At 38.8% G+C, this 25408-nt stretch overlaps 1 pseudogene; it reads right to left on the bottom strand.

Annotated features, from left to right (window-relative positions):
* Nucleotides 1–871: 871 nt before the first annotated feature.
* LOC128610655 (carcinoembryonic antigen-related cell adhesion molecule 5-like) lies at nucleotides 872–24214 on the bottom strand (annotated as a pseudogene).
* Between the last annotated feature and the right edge of the window lie 1194 nt (nucleotides 24215–25408).

Here is a 25408-nt window from a genome sequence, read left to right as displayed (position 1 = left end):
ACCATGAAATGATATTTGTTATGATGAAATGATACATGATCTTTTTAACTGTAGGCTGCAGATTGTGGTTGTACCGTATGGTGGAAAATACATCAGTGTATCTCTGTATGTGATCTTAACGACTTTCAGTTCTGTAGGTGTGAACTGCACACAGATGACATGATGAAGCCCCTCACCTGAGTGAAAAAACATTTTCAAGAATAAAAGTTCAGTCACATTGACTTATTACTCTTACTATTACTACTAAATCCTTTTGCTTTACAACCAGTCCTAATAGTGGCACAAGTAATCAATAAAATACATCCTGTAAATACTTCTTAATGCTGTCCATACACACGTTCTTAATCCCCCCCACACACATTTTAAACCAAATAAGTGCAAAGAACCTGTACAAAACAATCTCACTCCGATTTTACTGTCACTACACACATGATAAACCTCTCTCTCTCTCTCTCTCTCTCTCTCTCTCTCGTTCAGTTGTGTATTCACTCCTCCAGCACCTGTAAATGAACAGTTACAGCTGTTTTAGATTTTAGTTCCTGAAATTATTAAACTTTGGTGTTTTAAGCCAACAGCAACTCATTAAGGAACATTTAAAAGGCAATGCAAATTTATATTTCAGTATATACAGTAATTATTAAATATAAAGCAGTAAATAGTGATGGCTTATTTAAGGAGAAACTGTCATGTATGTTATTACACTGCAATATTTGCACTTCTTATAGTAGAATTTCTCTTAACTGCACTGACACTATAGGACACACACATCACTGGGTCCAGCATCATGATCTGCAGTGACATTGAACAGAACAAAACAAACACAGATACAGCTTTAACCTGAATCAACCCGTGTAAAAAAATCAGTGTGGGGTTACAGGTATATGATGGGATGTAGCTGAACACAAATGTGGAGCTTATAGTCACTTCTACATGTTCCATCCATCTTCTATACTGCTTATCCTCTTCAGGGTCAAGGGGGAACCTGGAGCCTATCCCAGGGAGCATCGGGCACCAGGCAGGATACACCCTGGACAGGATGCCAATCCATCACCTTTTACATGTTATGGTTTTGAAATACATGTGTTCTCTTTGCATTTTTTTGTTGAAAAATGCTAACTTTATATGCACATTAACTGAAGCTTGATATGTATAGCATTAAAACCACTGACAGGTGAAGGGAGCATTGATTATTTCGTCACAATGACATCAAGGGGTGGGAAATATATGGCAGCAAGTGAACAATTAGTGTTTGAAGTCGATGTGTTGAAAGCAGGAAAAATGGGCAAATGTAAGGATCTGAGTGACTTTGACAAGGACCAAATTGCGATGGCTAGATGACTGGGTCCGAAGGACAGGTCTTGTGGTGTGTTCCAAGAATGCGGTGGTAAGGAGTAGAGATTGACCGATAATCGGTTTAAACGATAATTTTCTGATGCATGTGGGAAGGGAAGGCTAGCTCGTCTGATCTGATCCCACAGAAGAACTACTGTAGTGAAAAACTAATGCTGGCTGTGATAGAAAGGTGTCAGAACACACAGTGCATCACAGCTTGCTGCGTATGGGGCTGCATACTCACAGACCAATCAGCGTGCCATGGAAGAAGGTGGGATAAATTACTTTTTCTTTTAGATCATGTGGACGGCCGGGTGCGTGTACGTTGTTTACTTGGGGAAAAGATGGCACCAGGATGCACTATGGGATGAAGGCAAGCCAGCAAAGGTAGTGTGATGTGTTGGCCAATGTTCTGCTGTGAAACCTTGGGTTCTGGCATTCATGTGGATGTAATTGTTTGATATCCATAGAAGCAGAGTATTTTTGTGAATTTTTTAACAAAAGATCAAAAAGTTATCATATTTACCAAGGGTGCCAATATTAGCGGAGGGCACTAATATATATATATATATATATATATATAGATAGATAGATAGATAGATAGATAGATAGATATATATAGATAGATGAGTGCTGCCAGCATTGCTATATATATATATATATATATATATATATATATATATATATATATATATATATATGACGCATGCAGATTTTTAGTATAGTAGATGATTGAATGTACTGTAGACTGTAAGTGTTTTTATATATAAAATGTGAAGTTGCAGTATAAAAATACTCCACCTTTATTCTTGTATGACTCCTTTTTCTTCATGACCTGTGCGTAAACGGCCCCACTGAGTTCAGCTGCAGAGTCACCTAATCACAGTGCAATGTGATAGTCACTACAGGAGATGTATTTACTGTATGGTGTTAATCTGATTTATTCCTTCTAGTGTAAGTGGAAATATTTGACATGAAATAAAGAAATCTCACTTTTACTTGCGTTCTCCACAGTGGCATAAGTGTGCACATCTACAGAAAAGAGTGCAAATAAAGAATAAACAAGATAAATTTTCAGACAGTTTTGAAAACAATTCCACTGAAATTAACATTGTTAAATTAGCTTGTTAGTAAGAACACAATCTTGTATTGAATTACTGTATACATAAGGAAAGCATTCATTATGTGACACATTGTCTGACCGGTCTGAAGTGGAGCGTGTCCTGACTGAGAATCCTCAGCTCCTGACTGACTCGGGTTCTGGCCTGGTGTCTGATTGCTGTTCTGCTGTATGTCTCTGTCCTTTCCTGAATGAGAAGACAGAAATTCTTCATTTGCTCAATTTATAAAATCATACAAACTTTATTTTAGAGAACGCTTATACGTTAGTGTATAGCTAAAATGTAACAGTAAATAAAGAGCAATTACAAGCTATTAAATGTGTAAGCAACAATTTGTCTCATTTATCAAGCTGGATATGAACACATTTATTTGTAAATCATTCACAGGAGCGTTTACATACATAATGTGTTATTCATGAATATCCAGTTAGTTTGGAAAACAATGGTGTATCCTATAAGAGCTCTTGAGTGTGGGCTAATTCACTTATAAGGAGAATCACTAATGTGAACCAATTAGGAGAAGAATAATGGTGCCCCATATTGCAACACATTGTGGTTGTCACTAAATGTAAATCTGCTGTGTCATAAATGCACTTGATGCAATTTACAGCTGATTGGAATTTATCAACATACATGAGTATGAAGAAAATCAGTGATACTAAAACTTGTGTAAATCTAGTGAGAATTATTTTTTGTTTAGTTTGGCCTTTAGACACAAGTTGATAATGATTAATAAATGAGGACCAAATTATGTAATTGCAAGTACAATGTGTAATAATTAGTATTCTATTCATATTTTTTATTACCTTGTAACTATTTCTTATTTAATAGAAGCTATGTACAGTAGTTGTGTGTTAAATCATGTGTAATGAGAGTAATTATTAAAAAAGTATTAGATACAGTGGGGGAAATAAGTATTGAACATGTCAACATTTTTGTTCAGTAAATATATTTCCAATGAGGCTATTCACATTAAATTTTCAACAGACATCAGTATTAACTCAAGAAATCCAGAAATATAAAGAATTCACAACATTAAAGTCCATAAATGAAGTTATGTGTATTAAAAAGGAAAAACACAGGAAAAATAGTATTGAACACACTAACTGAAATGTATTTAATACTTAGTGGAGAAGTCATATACAAATTTATAAACACCAGTCATATACCATTTTGTTAACATGTTTGTTATTTCCATGTTCGTGTAGCTTATACTATTTCATGTTTTGTACACCATGCTTTGTAGAAGTACTGATTATATTATAAGCAATTTAGTGAAAACTAGTTATCAGACCTTTGTTGGATTTGTGCCACCAATGCAGGATCAATAAAAGGATGATGAACAGAAAGGCCAAACTCAGTCCCACAGCCATAAATACTATAACAGTATTGTATGTTGAACCTGAGACGGAGGAAAGAAAAAGACACAAATGATAAAAAAACCTGCTGTCACTAATAATAGCCCAATTTCTAATTCTCCATTTCTGTCCAAACTGTTTTAAAGAGTGTTTACCAGCAATCTCTGAGCCTTTCTAATCAGATCCACATTCTCTACTGAGACTGCTCTTCAAGGAGTCAATCATAATCTACTCCTTTCTGCTGATGCTGGTGCCTTTCCTCCATCAGTATTTCTAGCTTGGATCATGTTTCCTTTTTTCTCCTGCCCCTGACACACAAGGTATCCCTCAGTGATCAATCCTTGGCCCCCTCCTTTTATCTACAGGTACAGTATATGCATCCACTTGCTCAGATCATTCAAAAACATCTGAGTTTCTACTGTTAAGCAGATAACACTGATTTATCTCATCATGAGCTATGTCTTCCACATCATTAACTGTATACATTCATGATCTAGAATAATGGATGGACTCCAACGTTCTTAAATTGAACTCTAATAAAACAGATATTTTATTTGCACCCAAAACTCCTTTGTTCTAAAATTCCAGATATTCAGTAGATATTGATGTCATTAACATTAAACCTTCTACAAATGTTCACAATTTATTCATAATTTTTGACAACACAGTTTCATTTGAACTCTGTATTAGGTCACTCACAACAATCTCTTTATCAGCTCTGCATGACCCTTACTTAGTTTGAAAGAACTCTTGCTTCATGATTTCATCATTTCACAGTTACATTTTTGAAGATCTCTTCATTCTCATTTCTGGTATAACTCCTAATCGACTACAACATGTTTGAAAATATGTTTGTTGGAGTCTTTACTCATACCAAACACACATTAAATGTGTACACTATCATGAACACTGGTTACCCATCTCACAGAGAATCAAATAAACAAACTCTTAATTCTAACACACATGGCCTCGCTGTAACACTCTATACCCTGGAGTCTTAGATCCACCAGTACTGATCTACTAGCGGTTCCTAACGAGCAGACTGACAAGAATGGGCAGAATATTTAATGCCATAATCCACCCCCAGGCCTTTAACTGCACGTCCATGAACTCAAAACACATGTTTTGTACCAACAGCTTTCCTTTTTTTTTTTCTTCCTGCTAGTAATTCTCCTACTGTTTTTTTTTTACAGTCCGTTTGAGTGATAGGTGCTACGTGCTACAGAAATTGAATGTATGTGTGTTCTCCTTCTTCCTCTTATTATTATTATTATTAATATTATTAGTAGTAGTAGTAGTAGTAGTAGTAGCAGTCACAGTCTCTCCTTTGAACACATGTTTATCAGGCTTAATGGTCACCACAGATATAGGAATCTCTACAGAAACAATTTTAACATCCCAGATACAAACACACTTCAATAATATACAGATCTACTTCTATTAACTGCTATATACCTAAGTGGTTAGTGATGATGCAGTTTATACGTATGTAATAATATCTAAAGTCTGTTAAGAAGTGCCAGTGTTTTGCAGTGATTTGTAAACTTTTCACTCACCAGTAACATTTACCCAGAATGCATCACTGTAGTGTGTGTAGTAGACTGGGTTTCCTCTTCCAGCTCTGCACCTGTACTGACCCCCATCAGAGTCTCTAACGGAACTGATGACGTAGTAGTCCGTTTCAGTCTCAGTCTCAGTGCTCTGTGTGGGTTTGATCCAGTAAAACTTCCACCCAGCAGACTGCAGCTTCAGTGTACAGGACAGAGTCACGGAGTTTCCTTTCAGTACAGCTCCTTCACGACTTGGTGTGAGTTCAGGTTTAGGTTTTTCTGCAGTTGGAGATGAAACACACAGTTCAGGATGTTAACTGTTCATGTTCTGCTGTCAGAGTGTTTAACACACTAATCACTACTACAGACAAACACACTATTACTGATACACTGTAAAGACTCCTGTCATAGTGAAATTATTCATGAATATCTATCAAACTATCTTGTGGTATTTATGAAAGTAATTTAGTTTTTGTGAGAGTAGATTTAATGTGAAGTACATTGTTCTCTTATTCAAGAAAAAGTGTAAAGACAAAATGTACTGCATTATGTTTGACTGTTATTTAAAACATCCTTCAATATAAAATGTTTGAACCAGCAGAATGCATTTTATTATTTCATTTTACCCTTAATCCAGTAATAATAAAAGAAGAGATATTTTGCTATTAATATTATTTATTATTGGATAAACCTGGGACATTTTCATGTTCAGCATTTTGCAGCACATTGAGACAGCAAATAAATAAAAATCACATCTTTAGTCTTCATCGACTGCATTTCACATCATCATCTCAAAGTCCAACATCTTTACTGCATATCACACTTTGCATATTGTGCAGCTCTAATCTACACCAGTACTGAGTGCTGAGGTGAACCTGAGGTTAATGAGTACTGAGGAGATGATCACACTCACCTGATACAGTCAGTGTAACAGCATCACTGGTGTGTGAGGAGTGTGAGCCTCCTCTCTCTCTTCCTCTACAGGTGTATTTACCTGCATGAGATGTTTCAGCACTACTGATTCTGTACTCCTGTTCACTACTGACACCAGAACCATCTTTATTCCAGCTGTAGATCCAGTCAGAGTCCTCTTCATCCTGTAGGTCACATCTGAGAGTGACAGTCTCTCCTCTGTACACCTGTTCATCAGGATTTATGGACACCACAGGTTTTGGGAGCGCTGTACAAAGATAGTAAAATATTTCCTGAAATAATTAGTATGCTTTTGATTGATTGGTTTTCATGAGTGTAGAGAGTTTAGAAGATTTTGGAGAAGAATGTAACATTACACATGTAAATGTTTTGGACAAGTTATAACCACTTGCACCAAAAAGTCCAGCATCTTCAACAGATCCTGATTCTAATCATTTGGTATTGTGATAGATGTATTTATAGTAAAGTATTATTCAGATTTGTTTAATGAAATGAAAGGTGATTCATGACATCACATTTTATTCTGTATAATTCCATGTTTTGGTCATTGGTAAGGAAGCAGAGTGGAGCAAAAGAAAAAAAAATCCTGCAATTACTCAAGATCCTGATGTGATCTGGCTCCAGGTCTCTTATGTATGATTTCCAAAGTGATTAGTCAGCACTTATAGAGACGAAGCAGGTGATTTATTTACAGTGTAGCTTTAAGGCCTCTGGTATCAGACACACACTGTACATTCTTTCTATATTGATCATAATTTAATATTCTGTAGTGAGTGTTTCAGCACTAATGTCTGTGTTTCAGTTACAGTTATAAACACCATTATGAGTCTGATTAACATGAGTGCTGTGTAATTATAATTTCCATCTTTCTACTACCATGAGATTTATTATCCCTACATAACACTGATATCTGATAGTCTGTATCTCTTATAACAGAGATTCTCTTCCTGATGAACACACACTCAGCGGTACTTTACTTTAACTTTTGCTCTACTGTTCATGAATGACAGGCTTTATAAATATCTAAAATATAATAAGAAATAACTTAAAACATGCAGTGAGAGAGTAGAAAGCATGACATACCTCTAACTGTAACTGTAACTGGATCACTGAGCTCTGAGTCGTAGTTTCCTCTGCGTGCTTTACACTGATACACTGTTTCTCCTGCATTAGAGACTGTATCATGGAGTGTGTTGGTGTCTTCAGCTACTTGGACTCCATCTTTGTACCAGAGAAAAGTCCATCCATTAGACAGCAGATTACAGTTCAGAGTAACTCTGTCTCCAGTGTAGACGGAGCTCTGAGGATTCACTCTCACAGTCGGTTTGGGTTTTTCTGTTGATATGAAATGATGATGATATTAAAGTTTTCCTCTTTACAACATAAACAAGAGTTTTATCATCTTAATCAGATGATTTGTGTCTAATAATGTATTTATATTCAGCATTTGTTAAACGGTTACAGTTGTGTGACTTTATTACATGGACAACATGGTCTTATAATATCTGTCAGGAACCTCGAGTCGGCACGGAAGCAGGAGCGGGCGGCAGGTGTAGAGCGTGGTATCGGGAAGTTCAAGAAACGTAGTCGTAAGACAGGCAAAGGTCAAGCGATCGGACGAACAACACAAACGGGGTCAAGCAGAGAGCGTAGTCGAAACCGGAAACAGGGGTCGAGGATAACGAGAAGACTAACTAACTAGATCGGCTTGGTAACGCAGAGAAACGAGTTGACTGAACGTATACTTCACATTGACTCTAGGTGAATGACATCCCTAAGTACTAGCGGTGAGAGTGTGTGTGTGTGTGTGTGTGTGTGTGTGTGATTGGTGCCAGGTGTGTCTGATCAGAACTCCGGGGATGGTGAGCGCATGCGTGCATGAGAAGTGAGTGTTGCATTTTGGGAAATTAAGTTCTGATCTGACTGAGCTGTGACAATATCATTATACTTTATATATACTGTACATGGAATTAATTGAATACATTTTTTCATAACTGAACAAACACACTGAAGTTTAAAAGGTTTTTCATTTTTGTTTCAAAATGCACTTTATGAGTGGTGCATAAATACACACTCTTAATGAATTCATCTTCATCAGTGTGTTCACTATTATGAATGTTGAACACAGTGAATGTACAACTACATCATTAATCATTACTAGACACAGGATAAGTAACTAAACATTGTTTTTTTTCCGGATCTGTGACATTTTAAATAAATCTTGTGACTTTAATCCACACTGCATGTAGTGATGTGATGCTGAAGTTAATAAATATTGGTGTGAGGAAGAGACCACCACACACACACACACCCACACCTGACACAGTGAGTGTAACAGTGTTGCTGGTCTCTGAGGTCTGAGAGTCGCTTCTTCTCCGTCCGCTGCAGGTGTATTTAGCGCTGAGAGACTCTACAGGAGTGAATGAATATTTACTGTTCTCAGTGTAGGAGAATATTTGGACACCATCTTTATTCCAGTTGTACATCCACTCAGTGTCTGCATGTCCTCGTATTTCACATGTGAAAGTGACTTCCTGTCCACTGAATATCTGTCCATCAGGCTGCAGAGTCAGAACGGCTTTTGGTCTCTCTGTACAGTTACAACAAATACATCAAATCAGTCAAACACACCCTTCTCTGACCATCTGATATTTAATCAGTGTGTTTTGTAATGATTATGTGTATCAGTGCATGTTACAGGAGTGTAAGATCAGACATGTACCGATCACTGAGAGAGTCACTTCATTACTCAGTAGCGTTGACCGTCCATCAATAGACCCGTAACATCTGTACTTGTGACTCTGATCTACTTTTATAGTGTAGTAATTTTCAGCAGATCTGTGACTATAAACACGATCTTTGTACCAGTGGTACGGTCCACTCCATCCCGAAATCCTACATGTGAGTGTAACCGTCTCTCCTCTGAATATTTGAGGTGAATTCGGCTCCACAGACAGAACTGGTTTAATCACTGCTGGAAAAGTCAAAAAGCAAACACACACTGTCAATGTAAACAACTTAAATTCTGCATGACAATGTACAAACAATCTTCTCCACCTTAATACAAATCCAACATGTACACAACATGGGCAATAAAATATGTATAAATCACCTTGAGCTTGTCCGACTCGGATAAGTGAAATAAGCACTAAAAAGGGAAGAGGAACAGAGAATATGATGTAACGCTGACTTGTTTCTTTTCTTTAAGAAGACAAATGAGAACAATGTCATATACTGCAAAAAAATCTATATTTAGTTTCACTTCAGCTGTAAGAAATGCAATATATCGACCTGTTTCAGTAATGAATGGTGTTTAGAAAAAGCTATTTTCACTCAGGTCACTATGCTGCTCATTACTGTCTCATGTTTAATGTCACGTCTCGTGACGTAAGGGAGATAGGGACGGATGCAAGTGCAGTAGGAACAGTTTTATTTAATGAGAAACACAGGCAGGTAAATCCAAAACGTGATCCAAAACGTGATCCAAAACATGCGAGAGGTCAGGCGATCGGCAAACAGGCCTACACGGGGCAAGGCAGGAAACTATGTCGTGGTCACCGAAAACAGGTCGAGATACAAAACATGAAACATAAACTATGACTATGAACTGGGAGCAGAGAAACCAGCGTTAACTAAACAAACGAATCTAAACATGAAACTTGACATGAACTCAGACCAGACCAGACCAGACCAGACCATCCAATCCAATCTAATCTAACATTCCGCGCTGTGTGCTGGGAGGCGCGCGGTATATACACACAAACATAATCAGCCTCATAATGGCTGACGGCTGAGGGCAATTCAGACACACGTGAAACAATAGCCAATGACAGAACAGGGAGGAGACATAACAAACATAACAAATGCACGTGTCTAAATGTCACGAATGTCACCAAAGGAAAAGCAGGTGCTCGCGCACCTTGCTCGTCCACGCGCGCTCACATGTTCTAACGCGCGCTGCGCTGCGTTTCCTATGAGGAAAAAAACCCGATCTCAGTAGCACGTACAGGTAAATGAACACATTCAGGCTTGGACTGTGCAACGTACTGAAACATTTCTCTGAAAAAATGTCTATGAGGATGACTGTCGAGTGTAAAACTGAAAACTGGCATGGCTTTTAAAGTTCAAAGATGTTCTCTTAAAGCTAAGACAATATAGAAGGTTCATTCAGTCTTCACTTTCTTCTGAAACAGGTGATCCTATCACAGAGCAGGACAGAGTCAAAAGGGAAATGAAGATCTGCAAGGCTGGATTACATGGTCAAAGTAGAAGTAGAAGATCTTGCTGTTGCAGATTCGGCAATCATCAGATTTTCTCAACAAGAAACGCACAAGGGAGAGATTGCTGCCTTGCAAAATGGAAGATCTGGAGTAAAGAGCAGCTGTGATATTCATAACCTTCATCCAGTGTTGATGGATGGTGTGCTCAAAGTTGGTGGAGGACTTAGTAGAGCAGCGATGCCAGAAGAGATGAAACGTCCTGTTATCTTGTCAAAGGAACACCATGTATCCAAACTCATCTGGCCACATGTTCATAAAAACTAGGTCATGCTGGAGGAAACCACATGTCAACACTTCAAAAAAGGTAATGAGTTATAAATTGAAACTCTGCCTGTAGAAAAATAATTTCAGAATGTTTGTTTGTCAACGTCTACAGGGCAAGATGGGAGAATAAAAAATGGCTGAGACTCATGCATTAAAGTTTAATAATGGCACAAATTTCATTGGAGCAGAAAGAGAGCTCCAGACAGCTTTGAACACACTGGATCATGACTAAATCCAGCTTACATGTTTCTATCTGAGGGACTCAAATGGACTTTAATCCCCCTGCTGCATCGCATCACGGTGGCGTGTGGGAGCGGCTCATTCGTCTGGTAAAGAAGGTCCTGTACTCCACTCTCCAACAACAATCGTTGGATGATGAGAATTTTCACTCCATCCTTTGTGAAATTGAAGCTATTCGTAATGACCTCCCCATCACAAAGCTTCTGATGATTTAAACAACTTGGAAGCTCTTACGCCCAATCACATTTTACAGCTGAGATCAAAACCACCTCTTCCACCATGGCTTTTAAAAGACAGTGATCTGTACATAAACACGTGAAGAGCGACAAGTCCAATACTTGTCTGATCTTTTTTGGAAAAGGTGGGTCAGAGAATTCCTTCCACTGCTCCAGGAATATCAGAAGTGGACGAAACCACACAGAAGCTTCGCTGTTGGTGATATTGTGATCATCATGGATCCAGCAGCTCCACAAAGTTCTTGGCTACTTGACAAAATATCTCAAACATATCCTGACAGTAGAGCACTAATACGAACTGCACAACTCAAAACTAAAACAGGATTACTGGACAGACCTGTGATTAAAATCTGCCTGTTTTTAGAAGACACCGAGGACTGATCTCTAAAGTGGACATACACATGGCTCCTTTGGTAATTTAAAGGATTGTAGTTGCACACCAATAATTATGGGGTCGGTGTGTAGGAGCCATTGTAGATACAGGTGTATCTAAAAAAAAATTAATATTGTAGAAAAAATTTTTTTTCCATAATTTAATTCAAAAAGTGGTACTTTCATATTTTCTAGATTCATTACACAAAGTGAAATATTTCAAGCCTTTTTTTTTTTCTTTTAATCTCAATGAATACAGCTTACACCTCATGGAAATCAAAAATCCAGTATCTTAGAATATTAGAAAAAAAAATTATAATACAGAAACTCGACCATCTGAAAGGTATGTTCATTTATGCACTCAATACACGGTCAGGGCTTTAATCCTTTTGCACAAATTACTGTATCAATGCGCCGTGGCATGGAGGCAATCAGCCTGTGGCACTGCTGAGGTGTTGTGGAAGCCAAGGTTTCTTTGATTATTGTATTATAAGTTCATTATTCTAATATTTTGAGATTTTTTATTTCCGTGAGCTGTAATCCAAAATCATCGAGATTAAAACAACAACAAAAAAAGGCTTGAAATATTTCACTTTGTGTGTAATGAATATAAAATATACATATTAAATAATGGCAAAAATAAATTTTTCCACAATGTAAAATTTTTTTGAGATGCACTTGTAAATGTATGTGTAATGCATGTATTTTGAGGCTGTCACCACTGGGGGGCAGTATATGCATGGAAAGGGGTATAATCAGGTGATAATATTATATCAGGTATACCCAGCTAACAATGTTTGGTTCTCAGAACATACATTTTTAACGTTTGTTTTTTGTTAGCCATTAAAGTTTTCTTCATGGAAATAGAAAGATGTTTATAGGTTTGGAAAGATAGTTTTGCAGTATGTTCCACTAATGTTCTCTTAATGCTCCCATGATGTTTTCTTAATGTCCCCATAATTTCATGAATGAGAGTTGAAAACTACTCAAAGTGTCTGCATAAACTTTCATAATCTGTTTGTAAAAACCTTGCTGATGGACCTACTTGATATGAATCACAATTCCCAACTCAGTGGTACAGGTAGTAAAACTTGAGATAAAGTTCTCCAGTTCTCCAGCTCAACGTTCTCAGCTCAGCTAGTAGCCTATTTTTTTTAACGGAGGCTGTGGTAATTTACCTGCCAATGTATGACTTGAACAGATAAAAAGTTGGATTTATCATAAAACTTGCCTCGGGTGATTTCATTGTTTGCAGGACTACCAGACCATAAAATATAAAACTTTTTGGCTAACACGAGACTAGGCTAGTTTGGTGCCAAGCTAAGCTAACTAAGCTATCACTGTATGGGTTTAGCTGCTACAGAACCATGCAGAGTACATTATCTGTCCTTGTGTTCTGCTCATATCAAGTTCACGTAAACTGTAACTCATATAAACATTTACGCATCAGAGGATGTTAGTGATTCAGTTTCAGTGCCTTTACTGGTTAAAAATAAATAAATAAAAAATCTGGGTATATCCATTTTTCCCTCACACTGACTGTGAGATGAATTTTGGCAGAATTGAGAGCTGTCAGCAAATAAGACACAAGAATTTCCACGTATTTTCCTGTAAACCCTGTCTGATTGGTCTCACCTCCATTTACTGAAGATAAAATTACAACACTTCAATCTTTTACTGATGTTCAGTTACGTGACAAACTGCTCACTAGGTGAATTATTCACTACTGAATGTTTTGGGGCTAAAGAAAAAATCTTTGGGACTGTAGCCCTGAATGCCCAGGCCAGGTACTCTCTTTCTTGTGGGTGGGTCAGTGGGGTGGTGGTGAGGGCGTTGGGGCGCTCATCGGTGCCTCCAAGCTGGTGTCACCCTAAGGACTGCCTGGTTCACCTATGTCTAGAAACGGCCCTGTCGCATACCATGACAGTACGTACTGCATTAGATTCAGTACCTACAGCTCGTTGATACAGTGTGTACTGATCAGTATGTGTGTGTAGTATGAATACAACCTGGACATACTACATCCGACATGTTGGTGCAGACAGCTCTTCCGTGCCAGTTCCGTTACATTGTGGGATAGTGCAGTATCCACAGTGTCCACTGGATCCATACTGCAGAATCAGAAGGTCATCCGGGTATTTCTCGCCTACTGTTTTATGAATACTGAGAATTCTGACATGCTACTACTTTGGTGTACTGCTTTTCACCTACTGTGTAGTAGGGTAGTAGGGATATTCAGCCTATGGTAGTACACCAAAAGTAATAGCACTGGACACTGTGCTATCCCATAATGCAGTGGTTCTCAACCAGGGGCCCCACTGGGGAGGTGCGAAAAAAACACAGACAGGGCATCAGTTGTGTACTCTGTGTATTTTATTGCTTTTCAAATAGAATGAGTATAAATGAAAAACTCAGTGTTTCCTCTCCCTCTGTATTTTCTCTTTTCTGGGGAGAGGTGGAGTTTAGCTGCCTTTTATCTAGCTGTCACTGCAGACCAGTGTTGCCAACTTAGCGACTTTTCAGACCCCTTTAGCGACATTCTTTTTGCAAAAAAAGCACCTAGTGACAAATTTAGCGACTTTTTGGACAAACCTTAGCAACTTTCCAAATGTGGCCAGTACTGTCCTGCAAGCGCGAGGTCTTGGTTTCATGCTGCACTCACACCTCTCTCTGAATCTGCTCTGTTCAGTGAGGGGCTGAGAGCCGGAGATTTAACAATGTCATGGATAACGAGACACGCCCTTCTTCCCAATGTGAATGTTTTTAGAATGTAAGACGAATGGAATTCAACATGTTTTACATAGTTCTCTTGTTCAAAGTATTTATAGTGTTCTGGAACACTTTATATCATTCATGTTCAATACCTGTCCATTATATAGCTTTATAAATGTCATAAAAGTTATGAAAAGTAATAAAAAATTACAAAAACACGAAAGCAAAAATAAAAATAATCTATCTATCTATCGATTAAATCATATTATATATATATATAGGTATAATTATGATCTATTCTACACTATATATATATATATATATATATATATATATATATATATATATATATATATATACAGTATCTCACAAAATGAGTACACCCCTCACATTTTTGTAAATATTTGATTATATCTTTTCATGTGCCAACACTGAAGAAATGACACTTTGCTACAATGTAAAGTAGTGAGTGTACAGCTTGTGTAACAGTGTAAATTTGCTGTCCCCTCAAAATAACTCATCACACAGCCATTAATGTCTAAACCGCTGGCAACAAAAGTGAGTACACCCCTAAGTGAAAATGTCCAAAATGTTCCCAATTAGCCATTTTCCCTTGCTGGTGTCATGTGACTTGTTAGTGTTACAAGGTCTCAGGTGTGAATGGGGAGCAGGTGTGTTAAATTTGGTGTCATCTCTCTCACACTCCCTCATACTGGTCACTGGAAGTTCAACATGGCACCTCATGGCAAAGAACTCTCTGAGGATCTGAAAAAAAGAACTGTTGCTCTACATAAAGATGGCCTAGGCTATAAGAAGATTGCCAAGACCCTGACACTGAGCTGCAGCACGGTGGCCAAGACCATACAGCGGTTTAACAGGACAGGTTCCACTCAGAACAGGCCTCGCCATGGTCGACCAAAGAAGTTGAGTGTACGTGCTCAGCATCATATCCAGAGATTGTTTTTGGGAAATAGACGTATGAGTGCTGCCAGCATTGCTGCAGAGGTTGAAGGGGTGGTGGGTCAGCCTGTCAGTGCTCAGACCATACGCCGCACACTGCATCAAATTGGTCTGCATGGCTGTCATCCCAGAAGGAAGCCTCTTCTAAAGATGATGCACAAGAAAGCCCGAAACAGTTTGCTGAAGACAAGCAGACTAAGGACATGGATTACAGGAACCATGTCCTGTGGTCTGAAGAGACCAAGATAAATTTATTCAGATGGTGTCAAGCGTGTGTGGCGGCAACCAGGTGAGGAGTACAAAGACAAGTGTGTCTTGCCTACAGTCAAGCATGGTGGTGGGAGTGTCATGGTCTGGGTCTGCATGAGTGCTGCCGGCACTGGGGAGCTACAGTTCATTGAGGGAACCACGAATGCCAACATGTACTGTGACATACTGAACAGAGCATGATCAGTATGCAGTATTCCAGCATGATAACGACCCCAAACACACCTCCAAGACGACCACTGCCTTGCAAAACAAGCTGAGAGTGAAGGTGATGGGCTGGCCAAGCATGTCTCCAGACCTAAACCCTATTGAGCATCTGTGGGGCATCCTCAAATGGAAGGTGGAGGAGCACAAGGTCTCTAACATCCACCAGCTCCGTGATGTCGTCATGGAGGAGTGGAAGAGGACTCCAGTGGCAACCTGTGAAGCTCTGGTGAACTCCATGCCCAAGAGGGTTAAGGCAGTGCTGGAAAATAATGGTGGCCACAAAAAATATTGACACTTTTGGTCAAATTTGGACATTTTCACTTAGGGCTGTACTCACTTTTGTTGCCAGCGGTTTTGACATTAATGGCTGTGTGTTGAGTTATTTTGAGGGGACAGAAAATTTACACTGTTACACAAGCTGTACACTCACTACTTTACATTGTAGCAAAGTGTCATTTCTTCAGTGTTGTCACATGAAAAGTTATAATCAAATATTTACAAAAATGTGAGGCGTGTACTCACTTTTGTGAGATACTGTATATATATATATATATATATATATATATATATATATATATATATATATATATAGTGTAGAATAGATCATAATTATACCTGGTCTCCTCTAATATGGTCGGGTGCCACATGATAGGGAAGGCTTGGGGGGGCTTTAGTTACAAAAGGTTGAGAACCTCTGCCATAATGCAACGGGACTGGCACGGACGAGCTGTCAGAATCGGCACCAAGTAGTATGTCCCATTTGTATTCATGCTTACCACTTACTACTGATCAGTACTGTACTGTATCAACAACCGAGCAGTAGGTACTGAATCGAATGTAGCAGGTACTGAATCTAATGTAGCAAGTACTGAATCTAATGCAATAGGTACTGAATCGAATGTAGCTGGTACTGAATCTAATGCAGTAGGTACTGAATCTAATGTAGCAGGTACTGAAGCTAATGCAGTAGGTACTGAATCTAATGTAGCAGGTACTGAATCTAATGCAATAGGTACTGAATCTAATGTAGCAGGTACTGAATCTAATGAAGTAGGTACTGAATCTAATGCAATAGGTACTGAATCTAATGTAGCAGGTACTGAATGTAATGCAGTAGGTACTGAATCGAATGTAGCAGGTACTGAATCTAATGCAGTAGGTGCTGAATCTAATGCAGCAGGTAGGCTACTGAATCTAATGCAGTAGACCTGTCACAGTATGCCATTTCGGATGCAGCTGCAGTTCTTACCACACAAACACGCTCACACACAACTTATCAACACTATCTTTTATTTATTTATTTAAAACTAACCACATAACACTCTGATCATGTACTCTTCCTTTCATACCTTCTAAGAAACAGAAAATGTTAATCCATGATAAAAGCCCCCCAAAATATCATGAACTAAAATCTGATTCATGCTCAGAAAAAAAACTCTATGCCACCTCAGACACTCTACAACCCAAAATAACACCCAAATCCTGAAGATTTTAGATTCTACACATATGCACTAAAATGAACCAAAGGACACTGCAGTCTGTAGTGTGATTAGATTAGATTAGATTGCATTGGAATAGATCCACTACGTAATGTATGTTGTAACACGTGTGCACCAATGGCAGAAACAGTATGTCACTGTTATCCATCTATGGTTAGGGTTGGGGTTAGTGTTAAGGTTAGAACATCCAGTACGTAGTATATCTAATCTAATGTCATTACACTACAGGCTGCAGTGAGGACACACCCAATTAACAGCAATCCACATAAACTATGCTGAAAATAAAAAATATTTAGGCCCCTCTGACACCATTGGAACAGCAGGCCAAGTTATTGTTATTGCTGCAGAGTGAAGACATTTGGGTTTGAGATCAAAAGATGAAAAGGAGAAGAGAGGTTAGAATTTCAGCTTCTGTTTCCTGGTATTTATATGTAGATGTGTTAAACGACGTAGAACATAGCACATTTCTTTCAGACCACCCAATTGGTAGATACTAGGAAGTAAAAGCTGAAATCCTAAACTCTTGTCTCATATCCATCTTTTGATCACAAACCCAAATGTCTTTGGTGTACAGCATAAACAAATGAATAGGCCTTGCCGTTCCAATAGTTTCAGAGGGGACTGTACTGTACCCTCCCACTGATATCATTATTAATGCAACTAACTAACACTATTCTACATATAAATGTAACCCTTACCTTAACCTCAGTAACCAAATGATAAAAAAAGTTCTCACAAGGGCTCAACTCAAATGAACTAACTCACACAACTGATATGGATGTACACTGATCCAACAATCATATCAGAGACTCTTACAAAAATGTTCTAATCACATATTAACCTCATCACACAGGACATTAGACTTCATCTGAACATATTGTTTTAAGCCGCCACTCACTCTAATGAAGACACAAAGAAAACATTTACTCACAGATCATCACACAGAGTGGACGGAGCTCCATCCTGTCACACTGATGAAGGACTGACTGATCAGTGGTCTGTGTTAAAGCCACTACACTTCCTGTGTTCTTACACACAGAGAGAAAGAGAGAAAGACTTCCGTTCTGGTCAAAGCTGATGTGCTCTTTTCATGTGAACCCAGAAATTATAACAACAATTTGCAGAACATAACTTTATTCAACTCCTGAACTTGTACAGTTCCTCTGCTACTTCACTCAGGTTCATGATTGATCTCAACAAGACATCCAGTGGACCTTTCTGTAAAGCTTTTTATCTCGTTTGATTGAATAAGCAAGCTAACTCTTTTAAAAGAACGAGGTCTTTCCTAAATCAAGAAACTTTTCTATTCTGTCAGATTTACTTCAGGTTTTGGGTTTGATGCATTCCATAAAGATCAGAAAAGTTCACTGGACATGATGTCAGAACCTCCTATGAAGCTGGGAGGCAGGGCTTCTGCTAGTCACAAAATGGGGTTCTTAAATGTACAACCTAGATGTGATCAGTGAAAGGGATTCTAAGATTTAGATTTTTCCAATAAATCTGTGTGTATTTTCATCCATTATATTTGGATAATAATAATAATAATAATAATAATAATAATAATAATAATTCCTTAGATCAGTGTAAGGCTTTTCTAGGCACTCAAAGTGTTTTGTATTGTATGGGGGGGGGGGGGGGGGTACCTCCTCAACCTCTACCAGTGTGTAGCATCCACCTGGATACACCAGAACACCCAATACACCCAGAACACCCAGAACACCCAGAACACCCAGAACAGCCAGCTATTGGTGGAGAGGAGAGTGATGTATCCAATTCAGGGATGGGGATTATTAGGGGGCCATGATGGGGGCCAGTGGGGGAATTTCACCAGGACACCAGGGTTATACAGAAAAATAAGTGTTCTGGGATTTTTAATGACCATAGGACCTTGGTTTAATGTCTCATCCCAAAGACTGTGCATTAGGACCCACACTGACACCCCACAGAGTGAGCACCCCATGCTCTCTTTGCTGCTTCCAGCAGCAAGCTTAGTTTTCCCCAGAGAGTCTTCCATGAAGGTAATGGCCAAACTCACCCCTGCTTAACTGCAGTGGGAAACCAGACGAGATCTACAGGGGGATATGGCTCGAGCAAATGATAAGATAACAATCTGTAAAGCTTCATGTGAAAGTAGGAGGTGTTTTTCTGGAGATGAACAAGTACTGAGTAATGCTGATGACAGGTACTGAATAAATAGGCTTGAGAAATAAAATGTTATTGAAATCTAAAAAAGTTTTAAATGAAAACAAATTAAATGGAAGAAGTGAAAAGAGTCTGATATGTACTCTGGTAAAAGTCTGGAAAAACATCACAAAAGAAGGAATTAATAATTTGGTGATGTCACTGAGCTGCAGGCTTGATGAAGTTATTGCAAGCAAGAGATATGCAACCAAATATTAAGTGTTATTTACTTCAGTTTACTTCAACTTATCTGTTCCTACACTTTTGCTCACCTAAAAATTGTTTGGTCTGATACAAAAGGTTCTATGTTTTATGATGTTTAACACCAAGATGTAAATACCAAGAAATAAAAACTCTAAACTCTTGTCTCATATCCATCTTTTGATATTAAATCCAAAGGTCTACAGGTGTACAGCCGAAACAAATGAATTGGCCTTGCTGTTCCAATAGTTTCAGAGGGGACTGTATGTACTAATCCCATAAACAAGTGTTTAGATCTTTTATATTTATTAATCCCCATAGTTAATGTGTGTTTAGATCTTTTATATTTATTAATCCCCATCACTAATTCATGTTTAGGTCTTTAATGTATGCTGCAGTGACATCTAACATTATGTTTTCAATTCAATTTCAATTCAATTTTATTTGTATAGTGCTTTTTACAATAGACATTGTCTCAAAGCAGCTTTACAGAAATATCAACACGGTATACAGATATTAAAGGTGTGAATTTATCCCAACTGAGCAAGCCACTGAGTGGCGACGGTGGCAAGGAAAAACTCCCTAAGATGTTTTAAGAGGAAGAAACCTTGAGAGGAACCCGACTCAGAAGGGAACCCATCATCATCTGGGTAACAACACATAGTGTGAAAAAGTTCATTATGGATTCATATGAAGTCTGTATGGTGTTAGGAGCAGCCGTAGTCCCAGCAATCTGGAATTAGAGAAGATTTGCGCTCCATCCAGAGGCAGAAAGGATCTGGATCTCTAGTATCTCCATAAATTCGTGTGGGGCTCGGCAAAAAGAGAGAGCGAGAAAAAAGATTATTATGACTGCGAAGTAGTAAAATAGAATCTAGTCAGGGTAGGCTTGAGTAAACAAATACGTTTTAAGCCTAGACTTAAACACTGAGACTGTGTCTGAGTCCCGAACACTAATTGGAAGACTGTTCCATAACAGTGGGGCTCTATAAGCGAAGGCTCTTCCCCCTGCTGTAGCCTTCACTATTCGAGGTACCGTCAAATAGCCTGCATCTTTTGATCTAAGTAGGCGTGGCGGATCATATAAAGCCAAAAGATCGCTTAGATATTGTGGCGCGAGACCGTTTAGTGTTTTATAGGTTATTAAAAGTATTTTATAGTTAATGCGAGATTTTATTGGGAGCCAATGCAGTACTGATAATATTGGTGTGATATGGTCGTATCTTCTAGTTCTAGTTAGGACTCTAGCAGCTGCATTCTGGACTAACTGGAGCTTATTTATATTCCTACTGGAACATCCAGACAGTAAGGCATTACAGTAATCTAATCTAGAGGTGACGAATGCATGAACTAGTATTTCCGCATCATGTAGTGACGATATGTTTCTTATCTTAGAAATATTTCTGAGATGAAAGAAAGCTATCCTAGTAATATTATCTACATGAGCATCAGATGATCAGATGATATCACATGATGAAACAGAAAGACCGTCCAGAGTAACCATGTGATCAGAAAGATTACTTCTAGCTACACGTGGGCCTAATAAAAGTATTTCTGTTTTATCAGAATTAAGTAAAAGGAAGTTAGTCAACATCCAACGTCTAATGTCCTTTACACAAAGTGTTTATCTTTTATTTTTAGCTCAGCTCACTGAGTGCTGTTGGTGTTTACCACAGAAACTAGAGTGAGAACATGCATGTGTGGCTGTTTTAATTGTGGCTTTACTGAGAATGTGAATGGCAGCATTTCCTCATTTCTCACACAGCTCAACTAGAATAGAAACCAAACCACAATAATGTTTCATGTCTTAACTGCTAATCATTTAAAATGAAAGTCGCATATCTGCTGAAGAACAAATAAACTCTTTGTATAATAACGTCAATTAATCACATTCATTACTAGATATGAATGTTTTTTTAAAAAAATGTAAATCAGATCTGAAATGACTGACGTGAGATAATGTGCAGTTGTGTACAGTTTTCAGATAAGACTACATAATGAATCAGGAAGTCTTAAACTGTATCACTGCTGCCATTTAAATGAAAACATTCATAGATTAGCATCTGTACATCTGAGCTCAGCTATGCTGTGTGAACCTACTGGCTCTACAAGGTACTGCAAGTAAAAACATGATATACAGTGCCCTCCACTAATATTGGCACCTTTGGTAAATATGAGCAAAGAAGGCTGTGAAAAATTGCATTTATTGTTTAACCTTTTGATATTTTGTTAAAAAAAAAATCACAAAAATTCTCATGGATATCAAACAATTGTAAACAAAACACAGGTTTATCCAAAATATTTATTTTTTAAATATAGGTGTGTAACAATTATTGGCACGCTTTTAGTCTATACTTCCCTTAGCCAAGATAACAGCTCTGAGTTTTCTCCTATAGTGTCTGATGAGGTTGGAGAATACATGGCAAGGGATCTGAGGACGTTCCTCTATACAGAATCTCTCCAGATCCTTCAAATTTTGCGGCCCACATTAGTAGACTCTCCTCTTCAGTTCACCGCACAGGTTTTCTATGGGTTTCAAGTCAGGGGACTGGGATGGTCATGGCAGGGCAGTCAGGTTTTCATTTAATATCTGTTGATACTTGATAGAGTCCATGATGCCATGTATCCTAACAAAATGTCCAGGTCCTCTGACAGAAAAACAGCCCCAAAACATTAAAGAGCCACCACCATATTTAACCGTGGGCATGAGGTACTTTTCCATAAGTCTACCTCCCTGTGTGTGCCAAAACCACCTCTGGTGTTTATTACCACAAAGCTCTATTCTGGTTTCATCTGACCATAGAACCCGATCCCATTTGAAGTTCCAGTAGTGTCTGGCAGACTGAAGACACTTGAGTTTGTTTTTTGATGAGAGTAGAGGCTTTTTTCTTGAAACCCTTCCAAACAACTCGTGGTGATGTAGGTGACTTCGGATTGTAGTTTTGGAGACTTTCTGACTCCAAAGACGCAACTAACTTCTGCAGCTCTCCAGCTGTGATCCTTGGAGATTTTTTGGCCACTCGAACCGTTATCTTCACAGTGCGTTGAGGCGATATAGACACACGTCCTCTTCCAGGTTGATTCATAACATTTCCAGTTGACTGGAACTTATTAATTATTGCTCAGATGGTGGAAATGGGCATTTTCAATGCTTGTGCTATTTTCTTATAGACACTTCCCATTTTGTGAAGCTCCACAACCTTTTGCCGCACATCACAGCTATGTTGCTTGGTCTTACCAATTGCTATGAATGACTAATTGAATCTGGCCTATGTGTTACCTCATATTTATCTTGGTTGAACAATTTCCTGTTCGTAGTCACCCAGGTGTACTAAAAATGTAAAATATAAATGGGAATACACTTCACATATCATTTTCTTACATGAATTCATAAGGGTGGCAATAATTGTTGAACACCTATATTTAACACAGATATATTTTGGATAAACCTGTGCTGTGTTTGCAATTGTTTGATATCCATGAGAGCAGAGTATTTTCATGATTTTAGTTTTTTAACAAAAGATCAAAAGATTGAAAAATAAAGACAATTGTTCACAGCCTTCTTTGTTCATATTTACCAAGGGTGCCAATATTAATGGAGGGCACTGTAACTGCAATGAATGTGGCTTTACTCAGGCACTGAGCTTCAAATATGAACCGAGAGTTATCATTATGTTTTTTATTAAATATACTATATACTCATGAAGTCATGGTAAATGTGTATGATGTCTAATAATCTAACCCAGGGGTGCCCACACTTTTTTGACTTGCGAGCTACTTTTAACATGACCAACGCTAAAAATGCGAAACATATATTTACTCATATATATACTGAGTAGACTTCAAATATGTATACACACACAATATATGTTCATGTACCTTGCATAACTGCATGAGCCCTTATGGCACACTACAATTCAGTACATTTTTGGTCATTACCTTACTCTGATGACTTGCACTGAATAGAATCAGCCAGGGTTGCATAGTCCGGACAGTAGCTGCTGGTAGCCAGCCTCAAGCAGGCCTCCAAATGATGATCAGTCATTGTGGAACGGTATTTGGACTTAATAATCTTCATGTGGGAAAAGGCTGACTCACATAAATAAGTAGAGCCAAACAATGCAGTCAATGAGGTTGCACATTTCCTCATGTTTGGGTACTTTTCCCCTGTGAGGAAGTTCCAAAACTGTCCATGAACCCTGGACTTCAGCTGAATGTCAGTCTGTAGTTTCAAAATCTCATCCTCCACTTCAGACGAGTTCAGGTGAAACAGCGTTGCAATTTTCGATGCGAGTGAATCAACCTCAACATTGTCCCTGAATGGGTAGCACATGAATGTAGCGACTGGCTCCAGTAAAGCAAAGTCTTGAAAGCGTCTGTCAAACTCTGACCGACAGCTGTCAATCTGCTCCGTGTAGCGTGCAATGTTCAATTGCGCACAAGCCGCAATTCCGCTGCGTCTCCAGATCTGACGCGAGGTTTCGGAAGTTCCCAGAATCATGGCGCTGCAGCTTTGAGGACAGAAGTTGCATTTTCCGTTTAAAGGCATTAACTGAGCTGATCATATTGACCACGGTTTTGTCTTTTCCTTGCAGCTCCGAATTAAGCTCATTTAACATGTTGGTCAGATCGGTTAAAAATGCTGGACTTGGGTCCAGCAGCCACTGATCATCATTGAGTTGGGTGTATTCTGCATGTTTAACAGCAAAAAGAAACTCGCTTATCTCCGGACAGAGCTCTCGAAATCTCTGCAGGAATTTACCCCTACTAAGCCATCTCACGTCAGTGTGTAGCAGGAGCTCAGAGTGGTCGCAGTCTGCCTTCTCCAGATGCGCACGAACAGCCGTATTTGAAGTGATCTAGCACGTATAGAACAGGCGATCTTTGTTGCCACATCCACGATCTCTTTCATGTTCAGCATTTTTGCGCATAAGGCTTGTTGGTGTATTATGCAGTGGTAGTTAAGGAAGTCAGGGAAAGCATCGTCTTCCCTGCACTTGGCAATGAATCCATTTGCGCTGCCAACCATTGCGGGCGCACCGTCCGTGGTGACTGATATCAGTTTGCACACTGGGAGCTGGGTTTTGTCAATGAAGCCTTTAAAAGACTGAAAAATGTCCTCTCCCCGCGTGTCTTCTTTCATGGGCAGTATCGTTAACAACTCATCTTTTGCAGTCATGTCTGTAAACAACATCCGTATAAAAACGCACAACTGGGCTGTATCACTTCCGTCCGTAGACTCGTCCGATTGCAGTGAGAAACACGCGCCATCTGTGATGTCCTTCCAAAGCTGTTGTGTCAAATCCTCGGCCATGACTTCACAGCGCCGTGGAACTGTACTTCTTGATAGCTGGAGAGCTCTGATTGAAGATAATATTTCGGTTTTGTTTTTAAAGTCCCGAAACAACGAGTCAGCTGCGTCTACGAATGCCTCTTTTATCATCTCTCCGTCTTGGAATGACTTCTTGTGTTTAATGATGGAGTGACTCATCCGGAACGATGCTTCGGTGGCTGCCTTAGCATTTGAAGTCAGTCGTGAGAATCGTAGTTTTTATGAACAGTCCTAAAGTGCCGCTCCACATTTCCCTTTTTCGGAATAGCAATGGTAGCTTGGCAGATCAGACAAACGCACTTCGAATATGACATCGTGAAAAAAAATCATCCTCCCATTCCGCATGGAAGTGATAAGTCTTCG

The sequence above is a fragment of the Ictalurus furcatus genome, chromosome 7, assembly GCF_023375685.1.
Source record: "Ictalurus furcatus strain D&B chromosome 7, Billie_1.0, whole genome shotgun sequence".
Lineage (NCBI taxonomy): Eukaryota > Metazoa > Chordata > Actinopteri > Siluriformes > Ictaluridae > Ictalurus > Ictalurus furcatus.
This window is presented reverse-complemented; position numbering and strand designations above follow the sequence as displayed.